General features: G+C 42.7%; 1 protein-coding gene across 6 annotated transcripts in view; it reads right to left on the bottom strand.

The window, feature by feature from the left end:
• The window catches only part of SORCS2 (sortilin related VPS10 domain containing receptor 2), a 1,263,434-nt gene that overhangs the window by 799,173 nt on the left and 449,222 nt on the right, over nt 1-15,039 (bottom strand). The window lies entirely within an intron of this gene.

Raw genomic sequence — 15,039 nt, 5'->3', positions numbered from 1 at the left:
AAATGTAAACACGTGGCAGCAAGCAGGAGATGGGAAGGAGTTGATGTCAGCAAAGAGAAGTGGCAGAGAGTCGACCAGCAGGCACACAGGCCGGTAGTAAAGTGTCTCTTCCACCAAAGTGCCCTAGAAATAAGGCCCCCACCTGAAACATTTCCAATTTGGGGGAGGAGTAGAAGGTAGAGAGGGAGCATATAGAACTTAGGAGAGGGAGTGAGGGAAGGGGGAGATGGACTCAAATGAGGGCAGGAAGGAGAGATGTGAGGAATGGAGTAAGGGAGGAAAGATGTCAGATTTGTGAGGTACAGGGAAAGATGGACTTGGGGATGGCAGAGGGGGTAGAAGGAGGACAGGGAGAGAGGGTAGAGGGGACCAGAAACGGGACAATGAGAGATTAATTTGGAGGAGGACAGAGGGAGCAAGAGAGGGAGATATGGATAGGGGAAGGCAGAGGGGGGAAGGGAGAAAGGAATGTGGAGGGGGCAAAATGATGAGCGAGAGATATAGATTTGGTGGAGAGGGCAAGATGGACATGGAAAGGCAGAAGGGAGATGGACTGGGGGCTGGGAGGGGTGTGATATGTCAAACTTAGGAGGAGCGAATAGAAGGTCAGAAAGGAAAAATGTTGGACTTGGAGGAAGAGAGAAAGAAAGAGAGGAAGGAAATGCAGGATTACAAGATGCTAGAAATGGTGGATCCATGTGAGAGTTTGTCAAGGAGATGTGTAAGAAGAATAATGAGTATGCAAGGGTAGCTGATTTTTCAGCAAGACAGAAGGTGATAGTGAAGCAGCACACCCTGCTGGCAGAACTGTAAGTAGAGGACCCCTGCTTAGCTTAGAAAGAACAGTGGTTGCAACCCCAACCACCTTACTGAGAAGGCTGGAGGGTCCCCTGCATCTTTATCTTTTAATATGACAAGGAGTGTTCCTAGTAGCAGGTTTGAGGTGTGGCTTACAGTTGCCCATATACTTTTCAATTCCCAAATGCATGCACATATTTCTTCATAGCAAAACTATCTGCATAAATTAGCAGCTGCAAAATGAGTGGCAATACAAAGTTTATTTGAATGCCAAATTGAAAAAGAAATTACATTGAACACTTACAGGCAGACAGAAATTCTGAGTTGGGATATGCCACCATTTTTTTCCCTCAATGTGATGAAAACAAAGGCCAACCCTAAACATGTAGATACGAGTGCCATGACTTTTATGTGTGCAGGAGTCAAGTTATGGAATGGCCTTGTTGGCCAGATTAGACAATGTGGAGAGAGGAATTTCTTTAGGAAAACGTTGAAGACTCAACTATTCGTTGAAGCATTTTTCTAAGCAACTGGCTTTATGTTAGACTGAATATGTCTGTTTTGAAGGTATTGATGCATTTTTCTGGGCAATTGATTTTATATTAGGCTGAATGTCTGTTTTATCTTCTTATTTTGTATGGATTCTTAACTTTTTATGTATGTAACTCCTTGTAAACTGTTTTGGATAAAAACGGTATAGAAATTTTAAAAATAAATAAATAATAAATTCATTTTCATACAAATACAGAAGAAAACAGAAGCAATATACAAAATAGTTTACACTCATTAGAAAACACATGTCCCATCCAACCATTCCCTAGCCCCCTACCCCACCTACCCACCCAACCATAGCAATGTCACCATTTAAAAAATTTATTTACTGGTATAACTGTATCAGGGATGGAAAAATCTCAAGTGCCAAGCTATCTAGGCACAGAAAACTCAATAAAGCAGGATTTAAAAATCTATATATCAACAGAAATTAAGGCCTTCTGGTGGCACAGCCCAATAGAGTCCAGCTCTGACTGAGGTGGATGCTCAAAGAATCAAAAATAATTTGCCATACATCCCTCTGCCTCCCAAATAATAAAGATATAAAGGAAGTGTAGATTGATCAGATTATTATTATGAATGCCCCAGATCAGGGATAGGCAACTCCGTATATCAAGTGCCACAGGTAGGTCAGGCTTTCAGAATATCTCCAATTAATACACAAGCGATGGATTTACATACATGGAGATAATAAATATGTACGAGATATTTGCCTGCACTGTGGAAATATGTCAGGATGTGTTTTGTTGGGATTTTTTAAATTATCTTTATTCATTTTGAAACCAAAAATAAGTGCAACACAATATACAATCAAATTACACTATAATAGCACCTAAATTCAATCAAATTGTAATCTATGACAAATATATATAACACCTCCCATCTTCATATTCAAAAATTGCACTCAAATTAAAGATTAAAAATATTTTCCAACCAATCCCCCCTCCTCCCCCCCCCCTCCGGAAGTGCATGATCAAGGGGCAAAATCAACAACAATCATTCTTTGCAGTATTTTGTCAATGGCTCCCAAATTTCCAGAAACTTCTTATAATGTCCCTGTTGTATAGCCATAATACGTTCCATTTTAAAGATGTGACACAGAGACTCCCACCTAAAGGTATAGCTTAATCGATCCCAGTTTTTCCAATTCCTTAAAATAAGCTGTATGGCAATTATTTGTAAAACTCTACAGTGAACCCATCACCAACTGGAGCGGATCCAACTCTAAGGCGGTAGCGAAGAACGCAAATAGAATGCTAGGCATGATAAAGAAGGGAATCACGAGTAGATCGGAGAAAGTAATAATGCCACTTTATAGAGCGATGGTCAGACCACACTTGGAATACTGCGTCCAACATTGGTCTCCATACCTAAAGAAGGATATAAAACTGCTGGAGAGGGTGCAGAGATGAGCAACAAAGCTAATAAAAGGTATGCAGAACTTGGAATACGAGGAACGACTTAAGAGACTGGGATTGTTCTCCCTTGAGAAGAAGAGACTGCGAGGGGATATGATTGAGACTTTCAAAATACTGAAAGGAATCAACAAAATAGAGCAGGAAAATATTTTTTTTACAATGTCCAATGTGACACGGACAAGAGGACATGGACTGAAGCTAAGGGGGGACAAGTTCAGGACAAATATCAGGAAGTTCTGCTTCACGCAATGAGTGGTGGACACCTGGAATGCTCTCCCAGAAGAGGTAATTGAGGAATCCACCGTTCTAGGATTTAAGGATAAGCTAGATGTACATCTCCTTATGAGTGGCATAAAGTGATACGGGCACCCTCCTGCCTGGATCGTTGTTGGGGGGGGGGGGAGGATTCTGTAACCGGTGTTGTTTTTGACAGACACCGGTTACAGAATCCAGCTTTTAGACGAAGGACTGGCTCCTCCTTCGCCTAAAAGCCCTTCTGTTGGACGTTTTGTGTTTTTTTTTTCATTATGGTTAAAAAGTGTAAACGTGCTGTAGGGGTACTTTTAGACGTAGTGGAGATTGGGCGTTTAGACAGAGGAAGGCCATAATCAAAACATGGACGTATGTTTTGGTTATGGACACTTTCCCTGCTTCTGGGTTGAACATTTAGGGACTTAGGCCAAAAGGGGACTTAGACGCTTTTTTTTATTTTGCCCCTCCACGTACGTATTATAGATTTGAAAAAATTCTAGCAGAACATAAGGGTGATACCCGGAAATTTAAAGAAATCTGGGGTCCACTAGATGATTTTGTAACACACATTCAAGGTAACTGAAGTTGTCATAAATTAATCTATTTTACCAGATCTGATATTACAAGTTATACTTCCAGTAAAGGGAGGGAGGGAGGGTTGATGGGAGGGTTTATCAGATAGGTTTATTCTAATCAATATTTGTTATATATAATATAAGTGCTTCTATGAGATTAGTTTATTGTATTTGATTGCACTTTCTGTATGTACAGTATGTTTTTCAAAATAAATAAAAATAGAACTTAAAAAAAAACAAAAAAAACTTTTGGCAAATTGTTGAAATGAATTCTCCATCCTTCCAGTACTGCTCTATCTTTATAGTTTGACTCCAGGTAGGATTGCCAAATGACTTAAAAAAAATGAGGACAGATTGAGTCATCTGAGTTTTACTTCCGTTGCTTTCAATGGACGTAAAACCCGGATGTCTCAATCCGTCTTCCTTTTTCTGGACCCATATGGTAACCCTAACTCCAGGTTCAAGGATTTTTTCAACCATGGAGAAGAGCCAGTAGGTAGGGAAGGGGGATATACAGGGTGGAGGTAACAGCGAAGACAAACTAAAGGAAAGAGAAAAAAGATGGAAGGTAGGGCAAAGACTTCAAAAACAATAATAAAACAAAATTGGCAGAAAAAGAATGAACAAAAGAGCAAAAAGAAGACATTATAATATTTTGGTTTACCATGGCTCCTCAAATTCTTGGCTAACAGCATTTAAAGTACGGTATAAACATAATATTGTTAATCATACCATGTTACCCAATACCAGTGTAAGCAAGAAGCATTTCACGTTTTGCCAAGAGGAGGGAATTTGCAGTAGATTACTTCCCATTATCTGTCTGGCATTCACACACCAGCTAGACCCTAGCAATGCTATTTAAAATTCATTTGCTTCCTCCTGCCTTTTCCCAGGGAAAAAAAAACATTGCAAGAGAACATTTCTGTTTGAATTGTTCAACTGGCTGTTCCTTTTTTCATTGAGCGCTTAATTAGGGAATGGGACTGCATTCACAATGAGAAAACAAAGCATTTCTCTTTCTGCTATTTTTAAACAATCTGATTATTTCAATCTAAAGTTGCCAACAGACTGCCAAAAGTGGCTAAAATGCTCTCTGGTTTTTCCTCTAAAATATGCAGATGCTCCTAACTGAACTATCAGTTCATAGACAACGGCGCGAAAGACAAAGGCGCGCCCGGACAATTGAGCGCAGCGCGGAGGTGCGCGCCGCTCAAAATTACTGTTTTTAGGGGCTCCGACGGGGAGTTTTGTTGGGGAACCCCCCCCACTTTACTTAATAGACATCGTGCCGGCGTTATGAGGGGTTTGGGGGGTTGTAACCCTCCACATTTTATTGTAAACTTAACTTTTTCCGTAAAAACAGGGAAAAAGTGAAGTTTTCAGTAAAATGTGGGGGTTTACAACCCCCCAAACCCCCCACAACGCCCCCACAATGCCCTCTCAACGCGGCACGATGTCTATTAAGTAAAGTGGGGGGGTTCCCCACACACACACCCCCGTCGGAGCCCTAAAAACAGTAATTTAGAGCGGCGCGCGCCTCCGCGCTGCGCTCAATTGTCTGGGCGCGCCTTTGTCCCGGCGCGCTTTTGACCTGACACCGAACTATCTCCCACCTATGACCAAAAAGCATGAACTAATTTCAAAGGTGTTCTTATATCTGTTCACATCAACAGCTTTAAATTTTGGAGATCTATCTGGGATCAAATGAACAATATATTGGAAAATCCAGTGGCATTGACGTACAATACCATCCCGTTAATGAGAGCTAAAAGTCAAATATCTGCTAGGAATAACAAACTTCTCTTTGTAATGACAGGGGTTGCCATACAACTTATTTTGAAGAATTGGAAGAACTTGGATAGGTTAAATGACACTTTCTGGTGGGAATCCTTGTGTTATACTTTTAAAATGGTTATCCACATGGCACAACCTCAAAAATATAGGATAACAAGTCCAAGTGTTACTCTCAAGGGAGAAAAGACCTCAGTGTCTAATAGGGAAAATCAAAGCACCCCATATAGACAGGCTAGTTGCAAATATCACTTGCAGCCAGCAGACACATCCTCGGTCAAAAACTCCCAAAAAGTTGAGGACACAATTTCACAGTGAATTTCAACAGTCTTAATTCTAAGTCTCAAAAAGTTTTCAAAAAACCACTTATCTGAAAATTGTTGTCTTCTCATTCGAATTGCAAACACAAGAACGTGATCCTGGAGCTTGGAAGCAGGAGAAAATAACTCCATAGGAGACAAATTCAGAGCATAGCAGCTACTAAACAGCCTCCCTTGGTTCTATTTATACTTTTAAAATGGAACATTTGGTGGCTATACAGCAGGGATGGTACAAGAAATTTATGGATGTTTGGGAGCCGTTGATTAAATTTTGTAAGGAATGAAAACAATTTATTTTACTGACCTTTAAACATACACATCCAGGGTGGGAAGGAGAGGGGAGGGGTTGATACTGGAATTGTTTTGGGGAATTTTTTAATAGTTTCTTGTGGGTATTTACTTTATTGATTAATAGGTGGGAGAAAATAATTGCTTATTACTATATGTAAGTTTATTGTGCTTTTCTTGAAATATTATATGTACGTAAATTATTTGTATACATAATTGTAGTTGGAAAATGTAATAAAGATATCAAAAAATAAAAAAGCAAGCAAAAAAGAGCTAAGTTTCTGCACTTCAGAGAACTACAAGCTGTTTTTACTGTTGCTGAAAACAAAGTATGATATCATACCTAGACCACCCAGCTAATTAACATAATGGTACCAGAAAAACTTGTGATGTGAAAATTTGTAACCAAGTAGACAAATCAGAAGTGTTGGGAAAATGAGACCGCTGTAGAGCAGTAGTTCCCAAACCTGGTCCTGGAGACACAAGAAAGTTAGAAAAACACATATCTTTAGCTGGAGAATCTCATAGTCCCCAATTGTTCACAAAATCTTCAAGTCTTTAAATCTTCAAACACTCCAGTAGCAGCTAAAGTTTCACTGCTCAAAGTGTGACCTACATAACAAAGTCGACATTTCTGCAGTGGCAGATGTGCAGCCTGTGATATTATTTAAGAAGGGACTGAAGTATGTATACCTGATAGATGGACTGTGCATTTAAGATTCTTCACTACGGAGTTCTTTTACTAAGGAGCGCTAAACGATTTAACGCGCACTAAATGCTAAGGCACCTATTATATTCTATGAGCAAGCGCTAAATTGGTTAGCACGCCTTAGTAAAAGGACCCCTCCATGTACTTCCTCAAATGTAGTTTATCTATTTCTGTGTCCCTGTCAACTTTGTTATATGGGTCACACTTCAAGACCGCCAAAAACGCGGGCTTTTGAACATTGCTATAACATTGAGCACAGAAGGGAAGAGGATCCACTTACATGACACGGTACTAATAAAAATCATTCTTTAAAAGAATTTTATTGCACTGTGTTGGACTGTTGTGTTCCATCTCAGCGTTGAGGCAATATTAAAAGGAGATTATATTAGCTAGAACAGAAATTGATTTTTTTTTTTTCCTTTGAATATAATATGGCCACAGGGTTTCATTTTGGGATTGCCTCAAGACAGGGGTCCCCAAAGTCCCTCCTTGAGGGCTGAATCCAGTCGGGTTTTCAGGATTTCCCCAATGAATATGCATGAGATCTATGTGCATGCACTGCTTTCAATGCATATTCATTGGGGAAATCCTTAAAACCCGACTGGATTCGGCCCTCAAGAAGGGACCTTGAGGACCCCTGCCTTATGACATGATGCATTTTGGGAACTTTTGACTCTAGAGGGTGCCCTGGAAATAGTTCTTCCAGAAACAGGGAACTTTTGACTGTGATGGTGTTCTTTTTAGAGCTTGCCATATTGAGAGCCAACAGGACTTCTCCCAGATGATCTGGCAAAACAAGGATTCTTTTGCTGGAGCAGTGAAACTTTTGGAGCTATTGGAGTGTTTGAAGATTTAGGGCTCCTTTTACGAAGGCACGTTAGCAGTTTAACGCGCGCTAAACCGTCGGCCGCGCTAGTCGCTACTGCCTCCTCTTGAGCAGGCGGTAGTTTTTCAGCTAGCATGGGGGTTAGCGCGTGATGAAAAATTGCACGCGCTAAGGCCACTAACGCAGCTTCGTAAAAGGAGCCCTTAAAGATTTGAAGATTTTGTGAACAATTGAGGACTATGAACTGAGGGCTCCTTGTACTAAGGTGCTCTAGCATTTTTAGCGCGAGCAAACCGCGCGCTAAATGAAAAATACTAATGCAAGCTCTATGGAGGCATTAGCATTTAGCACGTGGCATTGTAGCGCGTGCTAAAACCACTAGCGCACCTTAGTAAAAGGAGCCCTGAGTGTTTGATTCTCCAGCTAAAGATAAGTGTTTTTCTAACTCTCTTGTGCACAGTGGGTTGGACCTTTTTGAGATATGGAACAAGTAGTTCTCTGTGGAGTTTTTTTTGGTTCATAGACAACGGCGCGAAAGACAAAAGCGTGCGCCGACAATTGAGCGCAGCACGCGCCGCTCTAAATTACTGTTTTTAGCGCTCCGACGGGGTTTTTTGTTGGGGAACCCCCCCAGTTTACTTAATAGACATCGCGCCGGCGTTATGAGGGTTTTGGGGGGTTGTAACCCTCCACATTTTACTGTAAACTGAACTTTTTCCCTAAAAACAGGGAAAAAGTGAAGTTTTCAGTAAAATGTGGGGGGTTACAACCCCCCACACCCCCCACAACGTGGCACGATGTCTATTAAGTAAAGTGGGGGGATTCCCCCCACGCCTCCCCGTCGGAGCGCTAAAAACAGTCATTTAGAGCGGCGCGGCAGCGCACGCTGTGCTCAATTGTCTGGGCGCGCCTTTGTCCCGGCGCGCTTTTGACCTGACACTGTTTTTTTATGCCAGTGATAAGGCTGTGGAGTTTTTTTTATGCCAGTGATAACACCATGATACTCTATGGAGGGGAGTGGTTAGAAAGCAAGCTTGATAAGTAACTACGGGAGCCTCAACCCTGATGAAAAGATCTACTTGAAACGTGTACATGTCGGTAGAGGCGCTCCCATGGATTGATTACGAATATTTAAGCTAAGTAAATGTTAATTATTATAGAACACAAAGAAAAACCATATATATAAAAATTTTACAAAAAAAAAATAAATTTTAAACTAAACTAATGATCCTATGACGATTGGTTTCATAGGCTATTTGCCATATGAATCAATGGGATGTTTTATCCCTCTGAGGATCGTGATAAGTTTATGAAAAAGATAATTCTAAGGAAAAGTGATAGACTGGTACTATATTTAACGAGTCTACAGTTGAAATCTGGTATAGAAATAGCCTTTACTTATTGCTATTGATTTGATATACCAGTGATAAGACTGAAGGCATCTAAAAGTTTCTGTGTTTATGCTGCTACTTAAGTTTGAAGCTTTTTTTCTCCATATGTTTGTGACTGCTAGATAGTCTGTAGGTTCCTTCCACTGCCTGGCTTGTCAACAATTGAAATGCACAAAAATAACCCATTTGGAGATACTGCCCCTGAATTTAAATCTCTTATAAACTGAGGCAGCCACCCTGATCACCATATTATTTGAAAAAACTGTGTGTGTGTGCATGTCATCTTTTCTCCCTGAAAAAACTACTCCCTCATTTTCTAATAAGCAACAATAAAATTTAAGTGACTAAGAATTATAGGCACAGTACCTGCTTTTGGCCTAGACTACTTAATGCATTTATAACCACAATACTAAAAATATATAACAGTTTTCTAGGTCCACAAATCAGGAGACCTCATTTAATCTACTGTTTTCCTGAGGGGCCAATATTGACCTTGTAATAAATAACTTTGATAGAGAAGGCCTCGGCTAAAGCTAAATTATAATGCTGCAGCCTGCACAAGTTCACTAAAATGGCCAGAACTTGAGTAATTTTCTCCATCTTAACTGAGACAGTAAATAAATCTATGACCACCATAGCACTGTTTGGAAAGTTAATGAGGGATTAAATTTGCCAGAATGCTTTCAGCGTGTGCCATAGTTTGGTAGAAGGCTTTACAATGAGAAACTAAAATGATAAATGATGGCCATAGACCTTTCCAAGATAACTGGCATGCAGTTTTGCACTAACATTTCTTGCATCAGTTTTAATCTGTAATCTTATCCTTGGCAGAAGGGTCTCTATATGAACTGAACAGTATTACCATGCTTGTCTGAATACAGCTGTATGTGGTTTAGCTATTAGAAGTTTGTGTGGTTGTTTGAGTGTTAGAAATAAAGACACACTAAATGCAGCTGGAACACAGGAACCTTGCTCAATTACAACTAAAGGTTAAAGGTGACAAAAAAAACCAGAAAGCTGAAAAACAGTGACATATAATGAGTAACGCGACCATCTATTTTTTTCCCTCAAAACGGGTCATCTACTAATTTTTAGGTAATAACATTGTAGATATGTCTTTCTATCTTTCTCTCTCCCTGCTCCCCCTTTCTGTCTTTCTTTCTTTCTCTCTCCCTGCCCTCCTTTCTTTATGTCTCTCCCCCTGCCTCACCTACTACCACCGCCGATATTGTGACAATTATACTCAACAAACATGACCCCTCCCTAGGGTTACCAGATATCCGGGAAAACCCAGACATCTCTTTCCAGAGGACTGTCCGGGTTCCTGTATGGACTTTCCAAAACCCAGCAGTTTGTCCAGGTTTAGGAAACCCTCAATGAGCTCTGGCCACATCAGGAGGGCTTCTGAGCATGCATGGATGATGTCACACACATACGTGCATGCTCCAGGCCCTCCAGACATGGCTGGAGCTCATTGGGGAAGAGAGGAGGCTGTGTAGGGGGCGGGGCTTGAGCAGAATGGGGCGAGGCTGGAGGCGGAACAGGATGGGATCATGTGTCCAAGGTTTTGCAGAAGAAAATGTGGTAATCCTACCCCCCCAGAACAATCATATGTAAACATATACTTAAACATCGCTATCTTAAACCTTTTTTTGTGAAATATACATAGTGAGAGCAACAAGTTCTATTTTGCTTTGGTTACAACTGCTTTTTGACTCCCCCTCTCAACCCGCCCCAGATGCTGCCACCATAGGCAAATACCTAATCTGCCTAATGATGAAGCCTGTCCTGCTTATCAACAAGCGAAAACTCCTTCTTTTTAGAGATCAGGGTCCATCCCCCACCCCACTTGCAGGATAGTGTTTCACTCTCTCCATATGACTCCCTCTGTCCCTCATCTACCTAGGGTTACCATATTTTGAGCTGTAAACCCTGGACTCGTAGCCCTGCCCTGTTTTGCCTCCAGACCCTGCCCTGTTTTGCCTCCAGACCCGCCCTGTTTTGCCTCCAGCCCCACCCCCCACAAAGCGAGGAACTCCAGAGCAACTTGTATCAGTTAGAGAAATGGGCAGATCAATGGCAGATGAAGTTCAACGTGGAGAAATGCAAAGTAATGCATTTAGGTAGTAAGAATAAGGAATACGAGTATAGAATGTCAGGCGCAACTCTGGGTAAGAGCGAACAAGAAAAGGACCTGGGTGTACTGATAGATAGGACTCTGAAGCCGTCGGCACAATGCGCGGCAGTGGCAAAGAAAGCAAACAGAATGTTAGGCATGATAAAGAAAGGAATCACGAGTAGATCGGAGAAAGTCATAATACCGCTTTATAGAGCAATGGTCAGACCACACTTGGAATACTGTGTCCAACATTGGTCTCCCAACCTAAAGAAGGATATAAAACTGTTGGAGAGGGTGCAGAGACGAGCAACGAAGTTAATAAGAGGTATGGAGAACTTGGAATATGAGGAACGACTCAAGAAACTGGGACTGTTCTCCCTTGAGAAGAGAAGGCTGCGAGGGGACATGATCGAGACGTTCAAAATGCTGAAAGGCATCGATAAAATAGAGCAGGAAAATAAATTATTTACATTGTCCAACGCGACACGGACAAGAGGACATGGTTTGAAGCTAAGGGGGGACAAGTCCAGGACAAATGTCAGGAAGTTCTGTTTTACGCAGCGAGTGGTGGACGCCTGGAATGCTCTCCCAAAGGAGGTTATTAAAGAATCCACTGTGCTGGGATTCAAAGGCAAATTAGATGCACATCTCCTTATGAGAGGCATAGAGGGATATGGGTGACTAAAACTACATCAGGTGTATACCTGACTGGGCCTCCGCGTGTGCGGATCGCCGGACTCGATGGACCATGGGTCTGATCCGGAGATGGCAGTTCTTATGTTCTTATGTTCTCCTTTCTTCTTCCGGACAAGCTCCAGATGCTTCAGGAGGGCCTGGAGCATGCACAGGTGTGTGTGACATCATCTGTGAATGCTCAGAGGCCCTCCAAATGTGACCAGAGCTCGTTGGGGCTTTCCAAAACTCGGACAAATGCTGGGTTTTGGAAAGTCCGTCTAAAAAGAGGACATGTTTGGGTTTTCCTGGACATCTGGTAACCCTATATAGGGTACCTTGCCACACTTGCTTATGGCTTCAGCAGACATGTCTGGGAGCAGTTCAGTTTCATAGAAGTCTAAATAGTGATCTGCCAAGGCCATACTGGCATGCTTTATAACACCATTCTTTCCTTCTGTTGTTCAAGTGCATACCTTGCAATAAAGGGCATCACAGGCCAGCTGGTAACATACTTCATCACTAATGGGGCTTGAATGTAAACAAGGCTGGCTCAACCTATGGACCAGGTGAGGTCCTGTCACAGAGCGCCAGTGATAAAGGGCACCAAAATCCCAGTACCTTCAAACTTCTAGAAGCATAGATACTGGATTGGGATTTTGGTGCCCTTTATCACTAGTGCCTCACCAGGTTCAGTAGGAGGAGGGGACTTGAGAGGGGGGATGAGAATGGAGGGAGAGACACCAGGATGTAGGTATAGGGGAGGGGGAGGCACCACTGAAAGAATTGGATAAGGGTGCCAGAGCCGGCCCTGAACATGTATGTGTTAGTATCTCTGCTGGCAGTAATTTAGGTATGGTAACTCTGAGCTCTGTAAAAAAACAAAAAACAAAAAAAAAAGGCATTTTGTATGCCTATTTTATCCCTGAAAGACCAGTATTTCCTCATTTCAGCTCGTGTTATTTCCTTCAAGTCTGGCCATCTAGTCAGGACTACAGACTTCAGTACTTACAGGGTCTCTTCTCTTGCAGTGTGCTGTTATCTAATGCGTTCTCTGTTCTGTATGTCATTCAGTTAATCTGCTGAGTTAATTTGTGCAATGCCTTTTTTTTTTGTTGTGGTTGCACAACAAACCCCGAGATGTTCAGTGCCAGTGCTGGACCGCTGATGGGTGTCTGCAGCAGTTTATAAACACTGACATTGTAATGTTGCTCCATCAACATTTTCTGAAGTCACTTGGGAGCACACAATAGTGGCTTTTTGATAGTTGCTAGCAGAAATTTGTGGTCCGTTTGTGATGTAAATATATCTTGGGCATTAGAGATAATGATGCAAATGCTGAGAGGCAAACATAGTGCTGAGATATTCTTTTTCAATTTGTGCATAATTTGTCAGTTGAGCTAAGTACCCTGGATGCAAAAAGCCACTGGCTGACTCTTTAGCATTACCGTATTTTCACGCATATAACGCGCGCGTTATACACGATTTTACAAACCGTGCATAACCATGCGCGTTATACGTGTGAGCGCGTTGTACAAATTTTTTTTTCATTCTGATCCGGCATTCCCCCTGCGAACCGGCATCCCCCCCCCCCCCCCCCGCTCGCATCACCCCCCCTCCCCTGCGATCCTACATCCCCCCAGCACCGCAAAGACAACTCTTACCCGATTGGGCACCGGCACCAGCACCAATGCACAGGATGTGCCAGTGCCAGTGCCCGAAGATCCTCCCTCGTTGGGTTGGGCTAGGCTGGGCTGGGCTGGGCGGTGCGAGAGAGATCCTCCTTCTTCCTGTGCGGGGCTGGACTAGGCTTTGAGAGAGAGCGAGACCAGAAGGCTTTGAGCATGCGCAAATGCTCAAAGCCCAGTCCAGCCCGGCACAGGAAGAAGGAGGATCTCTCTCGCACCGCCCAGCCCAGCCCAACGAGGGAGGATCTTCGGGCACTGGCACATCCTGTGCATTGGTGCTGGTGCCGGTGCTGGTGCCCAATCGGGTAAGAGTTGTCTTTGCGGTGCTGGGGGGGATGTAGGATTGCGGGGGGGGGGGGTAACGCGAGCGGGGGGAGGATGCTGGTTTGGAGTAGGCGGGAGGAGGTTTTAGCATGCGCGGTGTACCCGTGTGCGCGCTATATTAAAATTTTATTACATAAATGTCTGTTCCCCACGCGCTATACCCGTGTGCGCGTTTTACATGGGTGCGTGGTATATGAGTGAAAATACGGTAAATAGCAGCCAAGCCCATTTTTCCAAAAGTCAATCTATCACAATGGACTAGGTGACATCATAATATGTGGGCATCTATGACTAAGCATTTTATTTTATACACTGCCTGGTCATGCTTTGGAAGTGATCCATTAGGGCAAAGAGCTCGTTATTATTGTCATACTCTGCTTCCTCACCAGATTCACCACAGCCAATGAAGAAGAGAATTTCATCTGCTACTGACTCAATACCAATGAGTCCAGCCAAAAGATTATATTGCTTCCACTTTGGTGCTACAGGGACTACAAATGGTAATTTGAGTCACCTTTACTGCCTCATGAGGTTCAAAATATTGTCACTGCAACAACAAATATAAATAAGCTTTGGGCAACTTGTATAAGGCAACTTTCTCTGGTTGTTTAAACCACATTATTGAAAGCTCTCCATACCCTCTCTCTTCTAGCCACATAACCTTTGGCTGAACATCAAGATGTCCAGTGTTAACTCCAAAGATACCCATACAATTTATTTTAAATAGCAATGTCTCGTAGATATGCAACATGAATATAATACACTCTCAACACTTGAACTGCTCGTAGCACTACTATGACAAAGTTCAAATGCAAGCAAACAATGGTTACTTTTACCATCAATATTAGGATGTTGAACTACAAAATATCACAATGAATGAGTTTGACAGCTTCTAACTATCTTCCTGGATTATACATTAACGGGTGCTAGTAAAGCCTCCTTCCTTCACATGTCCCCTATTTTCAGCCTCAGCTCCAAACCCATTTTTACTCCCCGCCCAGCCCCCTTCTCCCATCTTTTCCCTTTCAGCTTCCAGCCCCAGCCCCCTTTTATCACCAGCAGCATTTCCCTCCCCCCCCCTTCCCTGTGCAGCAGCAGCATTTCCCTCCCCCCCTTCCCACTTCCCTGTGCAGCAGAATTCCCTCCCCCTCCACTTCCCTGTTCTGGCCGGCTCCCTTACAGTCCCTTGCCGAAGTTATTTTTGAGTTTAAAGCTCCCAGGGCGGCTCCTCTCACAATCTGCGCCTGCGTCAGAAGCCTTCTCTCTGACGTGACATCAGAGAGGCTTCTGATGCAGTTACGGCTCGTGAGAGGAGC

This window comes from Geotrypetes seraphini, chromosome 1 (genome assembly GCF_902459505.1).
Source record: "Geotrypetes seraphini chromosome 1, aGeoSer1.1, whole genome shotgun sequence".
Taxonomy (NCBI): Eukaryota; Metazoa; Chordata; class Amphibia; order Gymnophiona; family Dermophiidae; genus Geotrypetes; species Geotrypetes seraphini.
This window is presented reverse-complemented; position numbering and strand designations above follow the sequence as displayed.